This window comes from Mesoplodon bidens (genome assembly GCF_964165515.1).
Source record: "Mesoplodon bidens genome assembly, chromosome: 10".
NCBI lineage: Eukaryota > Metazoa > Chordata > Mammalia > Artiodactyla > Ziphiidae > Mesoplodon > Mesoplodon bidens.
The window spans coordinates 102,107,258-102,122,576 of NC_138172.1; the positions used below are offsets into that span (position 1 = coordinate 102,107,258).

The window sequence follows — 15,319 nt, forward strand, 5'->3', positions numbered from 1 at the left end:
TAGATGTTTACAAATATCAAAACATTTGAAAGGTTAAAAAACAATTGGGAAACATTTCTGCACTGAATGATAGAGTCAGCCACTGTTTACTTGAGCTCTGGTACAGAATATCAGCTCTTTGAAATGCTGATGGTTTTTCCACATCTGACACCATATAAATAGCTCTTCGCATCATCTTAAATACAGATCTGGGAAACACAAGCATATATTTTATTTCAAAAACAAATCTGGGCTTTTGAAAACAGTTTATTTGCCCATAGATTTATGAGATGTCATACAGGCGAAGAAATATCTTTGGCTTGAGAAACACTTTGAAAAGACTCCCAGCTTCCAGTTACACGGGTATGAAATAAAGTCTCTGAGACTTTTAAAAACCATCAACTGCCACGTCTTTGTTCTTTCAGAGAAAAAGCGCATCTTATTTTATCAGTATATCTTGAGAATGATATATTTAGAACTAAGATATTTTTCCTCTACTGTGAGCTTTCTTACCAAAACAACCTTGCCTTTTGAGTTGTTTTAATCCCAAAGAAAATAGTATCTGATAAATAAAGTCGACTGAAAAAAAAAATGCACAACGTGAGAGCTGTGAGTTAAGTTTCATTTGGGGCAAAATGAGGACTATAGCCCGGGACACAGCCTCTCCGAGAGCTCTGAGGAGCTGCCCTGAAGAGGTAGGGGGGGAAGTCAGGATATGTGTGATTTTGGTGAAGGGGGTGCGTGCAGCCGAGCACACAGTTTGGCAGAGGGTTGCCGCGGTTACGAGGAGCACACGTCTCCGTTAGTGATGTTAGTGCTTTTCTAGATACAAAGAGATGCAAGAATTGGGCTCGTAAACTCTTCTCCTGGAAAGATCTAACTCTCTGAAGGCCTGTTCTGCCAGTTTCCCCAGAGCACAGAGGGCCTCACTCCTGGTCTCCACCCTGAACTCCTTTCAGGGGGCGATGAAGGTCAGCGGCTGTAGTGGCCAGTGGCTTCATTCTTGTAGAACCAGATGGTGAGTGACAATTTTTAGTTGACAATAAAGAAAACATGATAGGGAAAAAAAGTTGAAAATTAATGGTTCAACTACATTTACGCCTCTGTAATTTTTTCATATTAAGTCTCACAGAGCTCTGTGCTGAAGCAGCAGGCCCACTGCTTCTCTAGATCTGCTCTAGGACACTCAGCAAGCGGGGACAGCATCTCTGAGTTCAGCACAGTCCGAACAATAAAATCTCCTGTCTCTCTCTTCTCTGCAAAAGGCAAAACACCTGTCCCAAAGGTATGAAAAGAATGGAGCTAAATGCCTAGGCAACCTCTGGTGACTACACTCACTGTATATAAAAGTACCACCACTTACTATTCGACAACGGGACTAAATAAAAATGCGTCTGTGTTTACATACCAAATGTTAATTTTTTTTACCTTCTACTTAGTTAAATATTATATTTGCTTTGATGACTGGTCACCCAATTTCCCCATAAACTTAAATCTCTGGTAATAATAGTGAAAAACTAATTCATGACAGTTCTACACATCGAATCACCCAATGTAATTGTATGTCACCTAAAAGCATTGCTAAAATATTAAAGAAAAATGATTTACATCATAATTTCTAATTGCTCAGGAACATGTTGACTTTCACCTAAGAATATGTGTTCAGAAGAAGCAGGATTGGTTTTCAGACGCCCAGGGGTCGCGGCTGCTTGGGCCGCTCTTCAGCTGGCACAATTACAGGCCGCGCAGCAGCAAAGGATGAATGGAGCTCTGGGAAAGGCGCTGTGTCTGAGGAATGACACCATTTTTAAGTAAGCCTTTTCCCTCTTGAGGTTCAGAACTTCAAGAGAGAATCCCATCTGTTCTACAGGTGGCATTCTGCTGAGCACCAGTCGGCACTACAGGTCACAGCCCACGCATGGCATTGGAAGATACAAGCACCTAGTTAAAGCATAAGAGCCCAAGAAGAAGAGGGGAAAAGTGGAAGTGAGACCCATTAATCTGGGGACAGATTATGAATATGGCGTTTGAAACATTCACCTGACTGCATATGACATGGCCCTGGCAGAGAGTTACGCCGAATATGTTCACAACCTCTGCAACCATCTCTCCACTAAAGTCGAGGAAAGTTATGCGAGGCCCACCAAAACCATGGAGGTGTTGCAGTTGCAGAACCAAGGTGGCAAAATGCTCCTGGACTCAGTTCTTACCACCCATCGGCGGGTGGTTCAGATCAGCGGTTTGAGCGCTACATTTGCAGAGATTTTCTTGGAAATAATCCAAAGCAATCTTCCTGAAGGAGTCAGACTGTCAGTGAGGGAGCACACTGAAGAAGACTTCAAGGGAAGGTTCAAAGCCCAGCCAGAAGTAGAAGAACTGTTAGCCAAGTTGAACTAACGCACTGCAGACCCTTTCATGCCAGCACTGGTGATAATGAGTGCCAAGGGGAAGAGCTTCCTAGGTGGCCAAAGTCAAGCAGGAGACCCTGACCCTCAATATCGTAAGTACCCATCTCCACAGCCAGGGGAGCCTCCTCTCCTCTGTGGAGGAGTGCTTGCCAATCGTCACCACCTTCCTCTGAGCCAGCCCTAGGTATCTTCCATCTAATAAAAATCTGCTGAGGATGGACGTGGGTGTGTATGAGAGAAGTCACTCCATGCTGTCACGTACCTTTAACTAAGGGATTCAGTTTCTCTTTGCCTGGCACTTTAGCACATAAGCATGTTCCCCTCCAGTATTTCTCCAATCAGAATGAACTCATCCTTTCAATCAACCCGGCACGGAGTTCCTTAAGTGAAGGAGACAATCATAACATAAGTAAACTCTCTGTGGATAGAAGACATAGGGAGGGAGATTTTGTATATGAAAAAACTCTCCAGATAGGAGCAGGGTGTGTCCATAAGTGAAAAAAAAGTACCTTGTGGGGTAGTGAGTGACCTGTCATAAGTATGCAGGTAGATGTTACATAACTGCAAATTAGGGTTGCCTGGAATGAGTTTAAGCAAAGAATTAAAGGTTGATCTTGGTCACGTGTCAGAAAACTACTACTTGTCAGCCAAATCCCATCAACTGCCTATTTGCTTTTTAAAAATAATTTATTGGGACTTCCCTGGTGGCGCAGTGGTTTAGAATCCACCTGCCAATGCAGGGGACATGGGTTCGAGCCCTGGTCCGGGAAGATCCCACATGCCGCAGAGCAACTAAACCCATGCGCCACAACTACTGAGCCTGTGCTCCAGAACCCGTGAGCCACAACTACTGAAGCCTACGCACCTAGAGCCCGTGCTCAGCAACAAGAGAAGCCACCGCAATAAGCCCGCGCACCACAACGAAGAGTAGACCCCGCTCGCAGTAACGAAGACCCAAAGCAGCCAAAAATAAATAAATAATTTAAAAAATAATAATAATAATAATTTATTGAGGTGAAATTCATATGTCACAAAACAAACCATTTTAAAGTGAATAATTCAGTGGTATTTAATGCATTTGCAGTGTTGTGCAACCTCTATCCAGTTCCCAAACCCCATTGCCTGTTTTTGTAAATAAACGTTTATTGGAACAGAAAAAAAAAACAAAGAAGCAGGGTTTGAAATCATTTCTATCTGAATGACATATGTGCATTTAATTAAATCAATTCTAGATTTTTAATATTGGTCAAAAAAAATAACATCAATACCTAACTGTGGGACACAAAGATTAAAAACACATCTATTAATAGTCTTATGAATACAGCCCATCAAACCAGAAAGCTGCATCACTCTGAAGAAGAAACATGGACACAAAGCACTGCACGTGGTCTCCCTGCAGGTCACCCGTGGATCTCTCCCCCCTTGTTATTCCCACTTCCCGTGGCCACGGTTTCCAGGAGAGCACCTGTTCCTCTCTCTGGCTTTGGTCCTCACAAAGGATCAGATGGGGCAGAACTGAAATGGACAAGGAATTTGCAAACATGTGAGTCCCTGACAGCAATAAAGACCCGAGATGAGGACGCGGAATTGGAAGCAGGAATTCCTGACAACCACACCTGACAGTCACACGTGCTGGGGACTGATGCTCTCACAGGTCAAGAGGCAACAGATGGCACATGACTGAGAAGCAGCCTTCCGTTCCAACGACTTCACAGAAATCACTAAATCGTGATGGAAATCATCAAAAGGCAACATCAGATCCTAACCTTAATTTATAGAGAGAAAGCCTCTTCTGGAAACAGGGTTTATACACAGCTGGAGCTAGATGGCAGTGGACAAGGTTCCACAAGCTTCCAAGATGACACGGCTCATCTGTCAAGACTGCAAAGTTTGACTGAATAATTGCTTTTACCCAGAGGAGATACATTAGTTTTTAATTTTTTCTCTGATATTAAGAGATACACAATTATTTTATGTTAAAAAACAAACATGGAAATACAGAAAAGAACAAAGAAGAACATTTTTTAACTTTATCATTTAAACCGAAGCACCAGAACTATACACTATGTCACACTTTAGACCACCTCTTTAAGGCAACTCAAATGTCCAGGTGAGGCAGAGATGGGGGGATGAAACATTAGCTGTTCTCTGTCACAAGGGGTTCTTCAGCGTAAAGTTCTGACACCCTCATACTACTCCACCACCATCTCTGCCATGGCCACCACTCATGCGAATTTACTGAAAACCCATTATTATATCTGGATCTATGCTAAGCTCTATATACACATTATCTCATCTACTGTTAAGTCAATAGACTTGGGAATTTTAAGCTGTACTACCAGACTTTTAAAAAATTAATCTAAGGGCTTCCCTGGTGGGGCAGTGGTTGAGAATCTGCCTGTCAATGCAGGGGACACGGGTTCGAGCCCTGGTCTGGGAAGATCCCACATGCAGCAGAGCAACTAGGCCCGTGAGCCACAACTACTGAGCCTGCGCGTCTGCAGCCTGTGTGCCGCAACAAGAGAGGCCACGACAGTGAGAGGCCTGTGCGTCGCGATGAAGAGTGGCCCCCGCTCGCCGCAACTGGAGAAAGCCCTTGCACAGAAACGAAAACCCAACACACCCAAAAATAAATAAATAAATAAATAGATTTATAAATAAATAATTAATCTAATATTTTTCATAGAAAAATCATACATAATAATAACATTCAAATGTTATGAAAGGGTAAGCAGTGAAGAACAAACTTCTACTGCCTCCTGGACTGCCCTATAAGCAAGTTTCCATGCTATACAACTGTATGCATCTATACACACACATATACCCCCCAACCCCACAGACTTAATTTTTAAGTAAATGTTAGCAACTGTTTTGCACCTTATTCTTATCAGTTAATTTATACAGAAGATACTCCACACAAGTCCAGTAGCGCATGTGGATCGACTTCATTCTTTTACATGGTGCAGAGTATTCCATCATATGAAAGCCCCACAATGTATTTAGCCACTTCTCTATTGAACATTTAAATTTTTCCAATATCTTGCTAAAACGAATAAATCTATAAACAACACCCTTGTTCACATGTTTGCATATACATAAAAGTATTTTTAGGATCAACTCCTAAAAGCTGAGTTGCACGGTCAAATGGTTTATGCATCTTAAACTTGAACAGATAGGGTCAAATGGATGCCCCCAACGGGAGTGCACTGGTTAGGAGTCCCACCAACGATGTGTAAGTGTAAGGCTCCCTGCACTCTTTGTGACACTGTGCACGATCAAACCATTTTACGCCTGTATTGCCGAAGAGTTTACTAAAATGAAGTCACATGAAATACTTTGTAAGGAGCTTTTCTTTTTAAGTCCTAAAATACTGTTGTTCAAATCACCATCCATGACTTCAAAGAGTTTAAAATATATGAAGCTAGAGCTCTGTAGTATTCACAGTGAACAGAGCAATACACTTATAAAGGAGCGTATGGTTAACCAGAGGACAGCCAGAGAATCCCGCAGAGGTGCGAGAGGAGGAGCAGCCAACGCAGAGAACGATGGGGGACGCGTCTACGGGGGAGCTGAGGTCCCGAGCGGATGGTCAGTGATGAATGCGTTAAGTCTAGAGAGCCAGAAAGGATCAGGGAAGACACAGCAGATGGTGCACAGACCAGATGAGCGAGGGCAGAGTTCAAAGTCACAACAGACACTTAGGTGGTGTGCTGCTGGTCTGATAGCTCGCTGGGCATGGCTCAAAATGCCAAGGGGCCAGTCAGACAAGTGAAGTAAAACGGCCGCCAAACAGCACGGTTTCACAAGTAACAGCTGCCAGTAAAAATTTCTAAAAATCAATTCTAAGCCGAGACCAGCAATTCAGAAAGCCACCTTCCTCCGCTCTAGGTGATTATATCCTTGAAAAAAGGCTCAAGCAAGGCTCAACCTAGCAAGGCAGAACTCTCCTCACACATTTTCTAGACTCACCCTAGGACCCTCTTGAAAACATCTACTTAATATGACCGTGTTGCTGAAAACAAGTAGATCGAAAGCGACCTACAACGCCACCACTCTGTGTTCTATGATCTCCTGATAACTGCAATTCAGTCTTTTCAAAACAGAGACGGCAGCAAACACCGACAAACACAAGAGCTTTGAAAGAACAAGTCCTGGGTTCCAACTCTAAGCCTGTCTGAACTAGCAAAGTCATTTAATCTCGTGAAACCACAATGTTGTCATCTGCAAAATGGTTTAAAGTGCTATGCAAAAAAATGAGATAACATCATATAGACATATAACAATATGTATACACATGGCATCTAAGAGGGTTCCTGGCACACAATGGGTGAGTTCTACACACACATTTCTTTCTTCTCCCTTCCCACCTGTTTCAAGTAAAATCAAGATACATAGCATCACTTAAACATTGACTCTTCCCAAGCACATGGTTTAGTTTAATGTCACTGACAGAATTCCATCAAAACAGAACAAAAAAGTACTTGGTGAAAGAAAATGCCTAGACAATTAAAAAAGTAGAATGGTACATTTTACAAGTTACTAATACCAAAAAAACCCCAAAAAACAACAACAAAAAAACCCCAGGTATTTTGGATTAAATTTAAAAATCATATCAGAAACTCAGTGTTAGTATAGCATTCTTGATTTGGCCTATAAACCTGAGAACTGAGTCAACTCAGAATTACTCACTTTGCTGAATAAAAGCAAATCTAATATCTGCTCTCCTATATTCCTTATTACTGAACCACTGTGGTTTTAATCCCTTGTCCTAGTTGGAACCATCTTCCCCTGTGAGCACTGACACCCCCTTGCCCTTCACACTTTATCACTAGGAGCTCAGGCACGCTCTCACAGGCAGAACACTGATAAATGGTGTTGAAACCACGTAACACTGCCTCTGTTTGCATTTCCTCTCTGACCCTAAAGCATCTTATACCCAATGTAACACAGGTGCGTGCCCTTCAGGTGCACGAAAGTAAGGTTCTCTGAGAGAGCGTGCTTTTAGATAAAGCTCTGTTGAGTTAATCTGAGTAGCTCAGCTACTTTAGGTGCATCATCAATCATCAAAACCAGCCAGAAACTGCTAGAGTAGCATCTTCCAAACTTCACATAAATAAATCTGCAGGTTTTCTAACATTCCACACTTTCAATTAGCCTTTCTATGCTCTGCTCATTTCTGTTCTATAACCATATACTTCTTCCCATTGATTCTTAGCACTTCATATATTGGCAGGAAACCACTGCCAACCTGGTATAATGTCATGCATTTATGCAGTGCTTTTAATTAAGTCATTTTGGCACCTCCTTAGCATTCCGATGAGGACAATGTGTCACCTTTCTTGAGGTGGAGGCAGCTTAGCTTTCTGTGCATTTCTGGGGTCCGCCCAGGGCTCTCCACACAGTAGGTGCCCAGGGTCCGGCGGTCACCAGAGTGATGCAGTCCTGGGTTTGATTCCTGGCTCCAGTACTTTGCAAACCTAACCTGGAGCCTGACAAATCATTTTACCTCTCAGGACTTTAGCTTCTTGTCTGAAAAATGGGGGTGAAGAATACCCATTTCACAGTTTCTGTGAAAACTAAATGAAATAATGTTTTTAAAGTCATTTGCCGAACAGCTGGCACATATGGTCTGAAGAAATTGTACATGATTTTCACTGAACCACACATACATCCTCACACAAGTTCTGCGACCACAAATTACACTGGTAACAGTGGACAATGGGTTCAGAGTAACGCCCCCTTTAAGACCAGGAACATGGGTAGAACCCGCCCTGAGAAGCAGCCAATGCTCTGATATTCGCCTGGACCACAGGGAATATTCCACACACCTTGTTATGTGGTCCATTTCTGTCCATATTGATCTCACACTTCCCTTAGACCCAACCCTACTGTGACCCAGTAACAACCAATGTGGGAGTGGGGCAGCTAACCCCCAGCTCTCCCTTACATACGTCCTTGTATCTGACCTTCCACTCCTGGTCCTAAGATGCCAAAGTAACATAGAGGTGAACGTCCGTCAAGTTAACCTTCAGGGTCAGATAAGAGGAAATCCCAGCCACCAGGACAGCACCATTTTTTGAGCCCTTTTCTGTGGTCACTGAATCCTAAGGAGTAAAACAGGTTCAGCAGGGCAGGCTGGACATGGTGAAAGCAGAGACATTTAAATGCTCCCAGAAGATGTGAACCATGGGCTCCAGTTAATCTCTCATTCTGAGTATCTACGTACAAAGCACCTTAAGACTATAACTCATCCGTCTACTAAACACACTTTGAAAAAGGAGACATTAAAATGCAGACCACCACAATTAATTCAACTAAACAATATAAGACAGAAAATTAAATCTTTTATCCAAGGATGGCTGACTGAGGTAGGTACCTGAAAACTTCAGAGTTCATAAGAAATGATGGTCCCAAAAATATTCGACAGAGTCTTTAATAAGATGATCAGCTAACAGTATTGACCCAGTAATGCTAACATCTGTACAGTGTTTTAGGAGTTACAACGTACATATGTTCACATGCTCACATGTTCTTACTATTCAAATCTAACGACCCCATCAGAGTTAATGAATGAAGACATCTCTGGGGGAGCCTGGAGGCATAATCCAAAGAGGTCTGTTAATGAACATGAAATTTCTTTGATGCCACGTTTCTGATTTTTTTTCTAATCCACAATATCCCTGTACTTGTTGTAATCATGCCTGCATGATAAAACTTCCATAATCATCTCTAAATTATGGGGTTTGGAGCGCATACGGGTGGTGAGCACATCGCAGTGTTGGGAGGGCGGAGAGGTCCCGCTCTCCCACCCTGCCCCCTTTCCACACATTCTCCTACGCAGCTCTTCCATTTGGCTGTTCCTGAGTTATATCTTTCATCATAAACCCGTAATACTGAGTAAAGCACTTTCTGAGTTCTGTGAGCCAAGCTAGCAAATCGTTGAACCTGAGGAGGGGGTTATGGAAACCAAAGATTTACAGCTAGCTGGTGAAAGGTACAGGTGGAGACCCAGATCATGACAAGCATCTGAAGGAGGGGAAGTCTGGTGGGACTGAGCCCTTCACCTACAGGGTTTGAGCTGACGCCGGGTAGTCAGTAGAGAATTTAACTTAGTTGTAGGACGCCCAGCTGGTGTCCAGAAATTTGGAAGAAAAAAATGTATTTGGTATCACAAACGTTATGACTAAAAACAGCTCACAAGCACCTCAACCATGGCAGAACAGCAATTGTAGTCAATTTAGAAACACAGGTGAGTTCATTCTAGATGTTCATAATTTTGGAACATCACTCTAATGTTGGGAGAAATTGAATAAGGTAGAGTACATGACTGATTTTGGAAATCGGCATCCCACAGAAACTTAAACATACTGTACCAGTGGGTCTACTTCAAATTGCGAAAGAGTTACCTTCTATCAACTTGTTTATGAGTCCGTTGGCCAGGACAGCCCTGTGCAGATGTTAGTGACCTGATGGAGGGAAGTGAAAAGTGTTCCTTCTGACAACACGTCAGGGCCCCTGCTCTAGAATCTGTGATCGTTCTGTTCAGAATAAATGTCCTTTCGGTCACCAGCACAGCAACTTGGGCTTCCCCTGGGGCTAAGTGTAAGCCCTGGATGCAGTGGGTTAGAGCTCAGAGGGACTGCGCCCAGTAAGCGCCCCACTGATGGTCACGTGACATAAATAATGCCGTACTTAGCAATCCTGGACGAAGGTAACCATCATGTCAAAAAAGCACATGCATCCTCTAAGTTGTCATAATACTTAAAAAAGCATACCTATGATAAGAAAGAAGTCACACTTCCAGTTCCTCCCTGACACTGAGTATTGTTTTTTCATCTCTGCCAATCTGATGCTTTAAAATGTATGCTTTTATATTCACTTCACTGATTACTAGTGATGTTTATAATGTCTTCATATGTTTATTAAACTTTGGACTTCCTTTTTTAAACTGGCAATTCTTGACATTTTACTACTAGAGCGATGATTGTTTTATAACTAATTCATCCATCACATATACTGCACATATTAGAAATATTTGGTCATCTGCCTTTCACCCTTCTCATGGTGCTTAATAAGGAAAATATTTTGGAATTTTTGAAATATTTTATCACAAAGCATAAATCGTGAGAGGCACCTTCCTCGACAAGTGGACATTTTTTTCCCATAGGTAACCTGAAAACGTATGCAAGATCGTTCTGACACTAGTTTTTTAGAACCTGTTGCTTGAGCTGCAGGAAGGTCATGTGCCCTACGATAAACAAACAGAAACGCTCGTGGCCCCTGCTCTTCAGCACCTGAGTGATCCTCGTCCTCCTGAAGCTTGGAGGGAGGACCCAGCTGAGCGCCCCTGTCCGGGGAGGCAGGCAGAGCAGCTGGGGTCTCGCCAGTCCCCGCCTGCTGCTGGATGGCAGAGGGGGCAGCACCCAGCAGACTCAGGTGCACTTAGCATCAGGGAGCAAAAGTAACAATGCGTGACTCTGGCAATTTCCTTAGTTGTGATATAAAAGCTGGAAACAGTTGCTTCTAGTGCTCTGGCACACAGTATATGTCAGCAATTCCTCTCCCCTTTGACAGAGGGGGGAAAATTCAAAACATCCACCAGAGCTGCCAGCCTTCGAGGGGATGAGATGTCCAGAAGGACCTGATATGCTAATGTGTCTCTGAAGTAGCCAAGCAACATAGCAACATTCTTTGTTAACCTAAAAGGAATAACCAAACTAAAAAGGAGTACTAAGAAAGGTGAAAGCCATTTCTGATAAATGCTCAAGCTTCTCGAGCTCTGAGCCTGTGAGCCTCATCGACGTACAAGGATGCAGACGTTTGCAGTGCTGCTAACAAATGCCTTCCCGCAGCAAGACGGCTTGTCTCTCAACATGACAATCTAAGGAGGCGGGGAAGTGACAAGGGAACGCGGGGTGTGTTCTCGGTGGACAGCCAGTTGACATTGCTTCCACTGAACCCGTAACCTCAGTGCACATCTTCCCAGAAACAGGACAGCATCCCAGGGGCCGCCAGCCAAGCCCAGAAAGGCAGAGGGAAGGCTGGACTCCGTCGTTCATTTCATTGAAGTGTTAGGGTAAACAGCTACATTTTCTCCAACACTGTGTGTACAGAGTTGTTCATATATCTATGCTTTGGGTCCCGGAATGTGTGCTCTTCAGACATTGGCAGAAGGAAATTCATCTCACCAAAATGATTCAAATGTTCCTTCACCGACATGTTCAAAAAACTTACAAGAAACAGAACAAGAACTGAGAAAGGGAAGAAATGATTGTTGAGAGGTGGGAGGATCCGCATTTTCACATAATAGCAGAATGAAATTGTGACAAACACACTGATAGAAAATCATAGTCTCTTCTTCCTTGCAATTATCCCTGAAAAGAGCAGTGACTGGCAGGTAAGGGAAGAGAAAGGTGGAATAGATTATAAATTAATTGGTAGAGAGAATAAATCCCAGAGGTAAATTGTCAATCAGTTTCAAGCAGGTAAACTGTATATGCATCATCCTCACTCTTTTATGAATACATTTACAGGGCTGTACAGCAGGAACTGCGGTCACTGCAGAACAAGGGGCAGCGGGGAAAGTCCTCGGTGAGGCCAGCTTCCTACCAGCTCTTCCCTAAGGCCCAGCAGTAATGAGCCCCGCACCAAACTGGTCATTCTGCTCTGTCCTCCCAGGGAGCTGGCAGTAAACCCCAAACCCAGGTAAGATTCTGGATGACAGCTGCTTTCCACCCTAAATATTCATATCATAATAGAAACTCATAATTAAAAGTATATGACTGAGAAGTATAACTTGCTACTTGTATAATTTGGAGTATAAGGAAAGCAGGAGCAGGTCTTGGGAGCAACTCTTAAATCATAATGGAAAAACAGCCCCATCTTCATAAGGCCAAACCTTGGTATCTCTCTTGGGCAAAGCAGGGCAATTGCAAGATGGCATGAAAGACAGGTTGTATGCAACATCATTCTGTCCATCAGAACTGTATCAGTTTAAATGACCCAGTGGATCTTTAAAATAAAAGAAGTTAAAGGGAGAAAAAATAAACCTTTTTTGAGAGGGAAAATATTACAGATTGGAGGAAAAACTTTTAGAATTTTCATGTCTTATGACAATTAATTATATGCCCTATTCTATCTTTATGAGTATTTCATTGGTACCTCCATAGTAAATAAAGTTGTCTCACAGTATGTGCTGGGGACTGGTTCCAGGGCCCCCATGAATATCAAAATCCAGATGTTCAAGGCCCTTATATAAAATGGTATAGTATTTGCATTTAATCTAAGCACATCCTAACCTATACATTAAGTCAACTCTAGATTGATTTAACTAGTACTACAATCATTGATCCTATAGAACTACATATTTAGTCAATCGTTTCAAGTCGCCTAGTCATCATTACTTTTATGGGAGACTAAGTCACACACTTGACAATGCAAAGCCAATAATCTTGTAAAATAGGCAGTATACAAGTAATACAACTAATGACAGTAAAAAGGTCATAAGTAATTACTTAAGCTAAGAACTTCCATTAGGTTCAGCCCAGTATATCCCCAGGTCAATTGTCCCAGCCTGTTCTATACCAATTGTTATCTTTAAGGGAAATGATACTTTGCATTGTACATAAAGTTCACCAAAGATATGTCCAGGGGCTTCCCTGGTGGCGCAGTGGTTGAGAGTTTGCCTGCCGATGCAGGGGACAACGGGTTCGTGCCCCGGTCCAGGAAGATCCCACATGCCGCGGAGCGGCTGGGCCCGTGAGCCATGGCCGCTGAGCCTGCGTGTCCGGAGCCTGTGCTCCGCAACGGGAGAGGCCACAACAGTGAGAGGCCCGCGTACAGCAAAAAAAAAAAAAAAAAAGAAAAAGAAAAACACTCCAAAGTACAAAGATATGTCCAAGTACAAGGCATGGATCATCATGACCACATATGGGATTGAGAAACGAATGTTATCTTCTAAGGAGTAACATGGCTGGCACCAGGAGAAGAAAAAATATCTTTATGGCTGAGCAAGCATTTCTGCCATTGGGGTGGGGGTCTGGTTAATGCACACTGCAGATGCGCAAGACACACCAGAGGGGAGGGAGGAGCCCCAAACAACGGGCAGAGAAGAAAAGCTGTTTAAATTTTTCTTTTCGTGCCGTAAAACATGAATTGTTTTACCAGATCATTTTCCAATTAAATTTATATCTACTTACGTGATTATGTGATGGACATCTGTCTGACCCACCGGACTGTAAACCCTTTTGTTTGTTTTGGTCACTATTATATCCTAATTCCATAGCAGTACCTGAACTATACCTGTGTTGGGAAGGAAGAAATTTCCTCTCCCCTTCTAGGTTCTTCTGGCTGGTCTAAGAATTAAATTGACATGAAACAGATTAACAGGAAAAAATAAAAAGTTTAAGAACATGTAACATGGGAGAGACCCAGGAAACCTGAGTAACTCACCAAAATGGCTGAAGCTCTCAGCTTAAATGCCATCTTCAGCTAAAGACAAAAGAGGATGTCAGGGATAGTGGTTTGGGGTGTCAAAGGGGAGAAAGGCAATTGACATGGAGATAGAAAAGCACTGTTTGGTAAATAAATGTTTGCTGGGACATGCACAGACAAAGGGACACAGAGTGGACTCTAATCTCTTGCCTTTTCTGAACTAATTGGACCCTAGTACCTATTTATCACATGGCACTTATTAATATCCAAGCATCTTGTGTCCTACAGAACATCTATGGAAAGCACTGAGTTCATGCATCCAAAATCTTCTCAGTTAATGTCTATGTTCCGGCAACCCAGGAAGGCACGTGGAGCGTGCTGTGTGCCTCTGCTGGACCCCAGCAGCCCAGAACTTACCTCGTCCACCCTACCTTTCCAGGGGAACGGTGTACTGTTTTCACCACGCACACGGCTCACTGCTAAATGCACTCCTGACATGTTCATTCTGCTCTGTCGGGGTCGGGTCTCCGAAGGCCCCTGCTATCCCGTCCTTCCTCAGCCAGCTCACGTCCAACCATCCACGCACTCCGTCCTCACTTCCTTTAGGAAGCCTCACCTTCCCTTCACACCCCGCAACCTCCCAAATCCCCAGGCTGGGTTCAGGGCCCAGCCTCTACACTTATCTGCACCGTTCACCAACTACAAGTAAAGAGACGCTTCTTTATTACTTGCTGGGTGCTGGGCACCTAATAAACACTTGTGAATCAATCTCCAGCTAAGTACTGCTCCTGGAGGACAAGCAGTATGTTTTATCAGCTTTCTAGCTCTAGCACCATCCAAGCACATAGTAGCTGCCCAATCAATACATTTGTTTAACACATTATCCATACTTACATACCCAGCTCCTAATATTCCCTCAGGAGTCAAAATATTAATGACTTGGATAAATTAATTTGTACAAAATAAGAAAGGATTGGCCAGGGGAAAGGGGCTCTTCCAATTTAACAAGTGGCTTTTAAACAGACAGCTCAGGCCGAAGGCATCGCTCCGTGTCTGCTCTGCAGCTCGTAAGGAGCGGAGAGGAGCAGGGAAGCAGCCCTGAGCCACCGCCCTCCTGTGAGATCTGGATCGGGCTCCTCCTGATGCTGTGGCTCCTGGGGCGCTAGTGCACCCCGGCCTGCAGGGCACTGTCCCCTGAGCTGAACGGGGCTCCATCATGCTCAGCGATTCCAGCACTATGGACAGCTCCATTTTTCTTTCAGGTTTTCAGGTAGAATTTGTGCTTGGGGCCCTGCCCTGCTTGTGCAGAGAAGGACTCAGGGGACTGCAGACAAGTTAATTCACAAGGAACTCTGAAAAGCGCTGCCCACCATGGCTGGTTGTCTCATCTCTCCCACGACCGAACTGGCCACTCGAGAGACACAGTGTCACCAACCAGAGGCCACAGCCCTGAGCCCGGGAGGCTGTGGAGCCTGAGGTTTAGGGTACAAGCTCACAGG

At 43.6% G+C, this 15,319-nt stretch overlaps 1 protein-coding gene and 1 pseudogene across 9 annotated transcripts in view; one reads left to right on the forward strand and one right to left on the reverse strand.

Annotated features, from left to right (window-relative positions):
- The window catches only part of FARS2 (phenylalanyl-tRNA synthetase 2, mitochondrial), a 382,164-nt gene that overhangs the window by 334,275 nt on the left and 32,570 nt on the right, over nucleotides 1–15,319 (reverse strand). The gene's annotated exons all lie outside the window — the stretch shown is intronic.
- LOC308623327 (large ribosomal subunit protein mL48-like) lies at nucleotides 1,611–2,429 on the forward strand (annotated as a pseudogene). The gene has a single exon. The product of its transcript is annotated as a large ribosomal subunit protein mL48-like (transcript).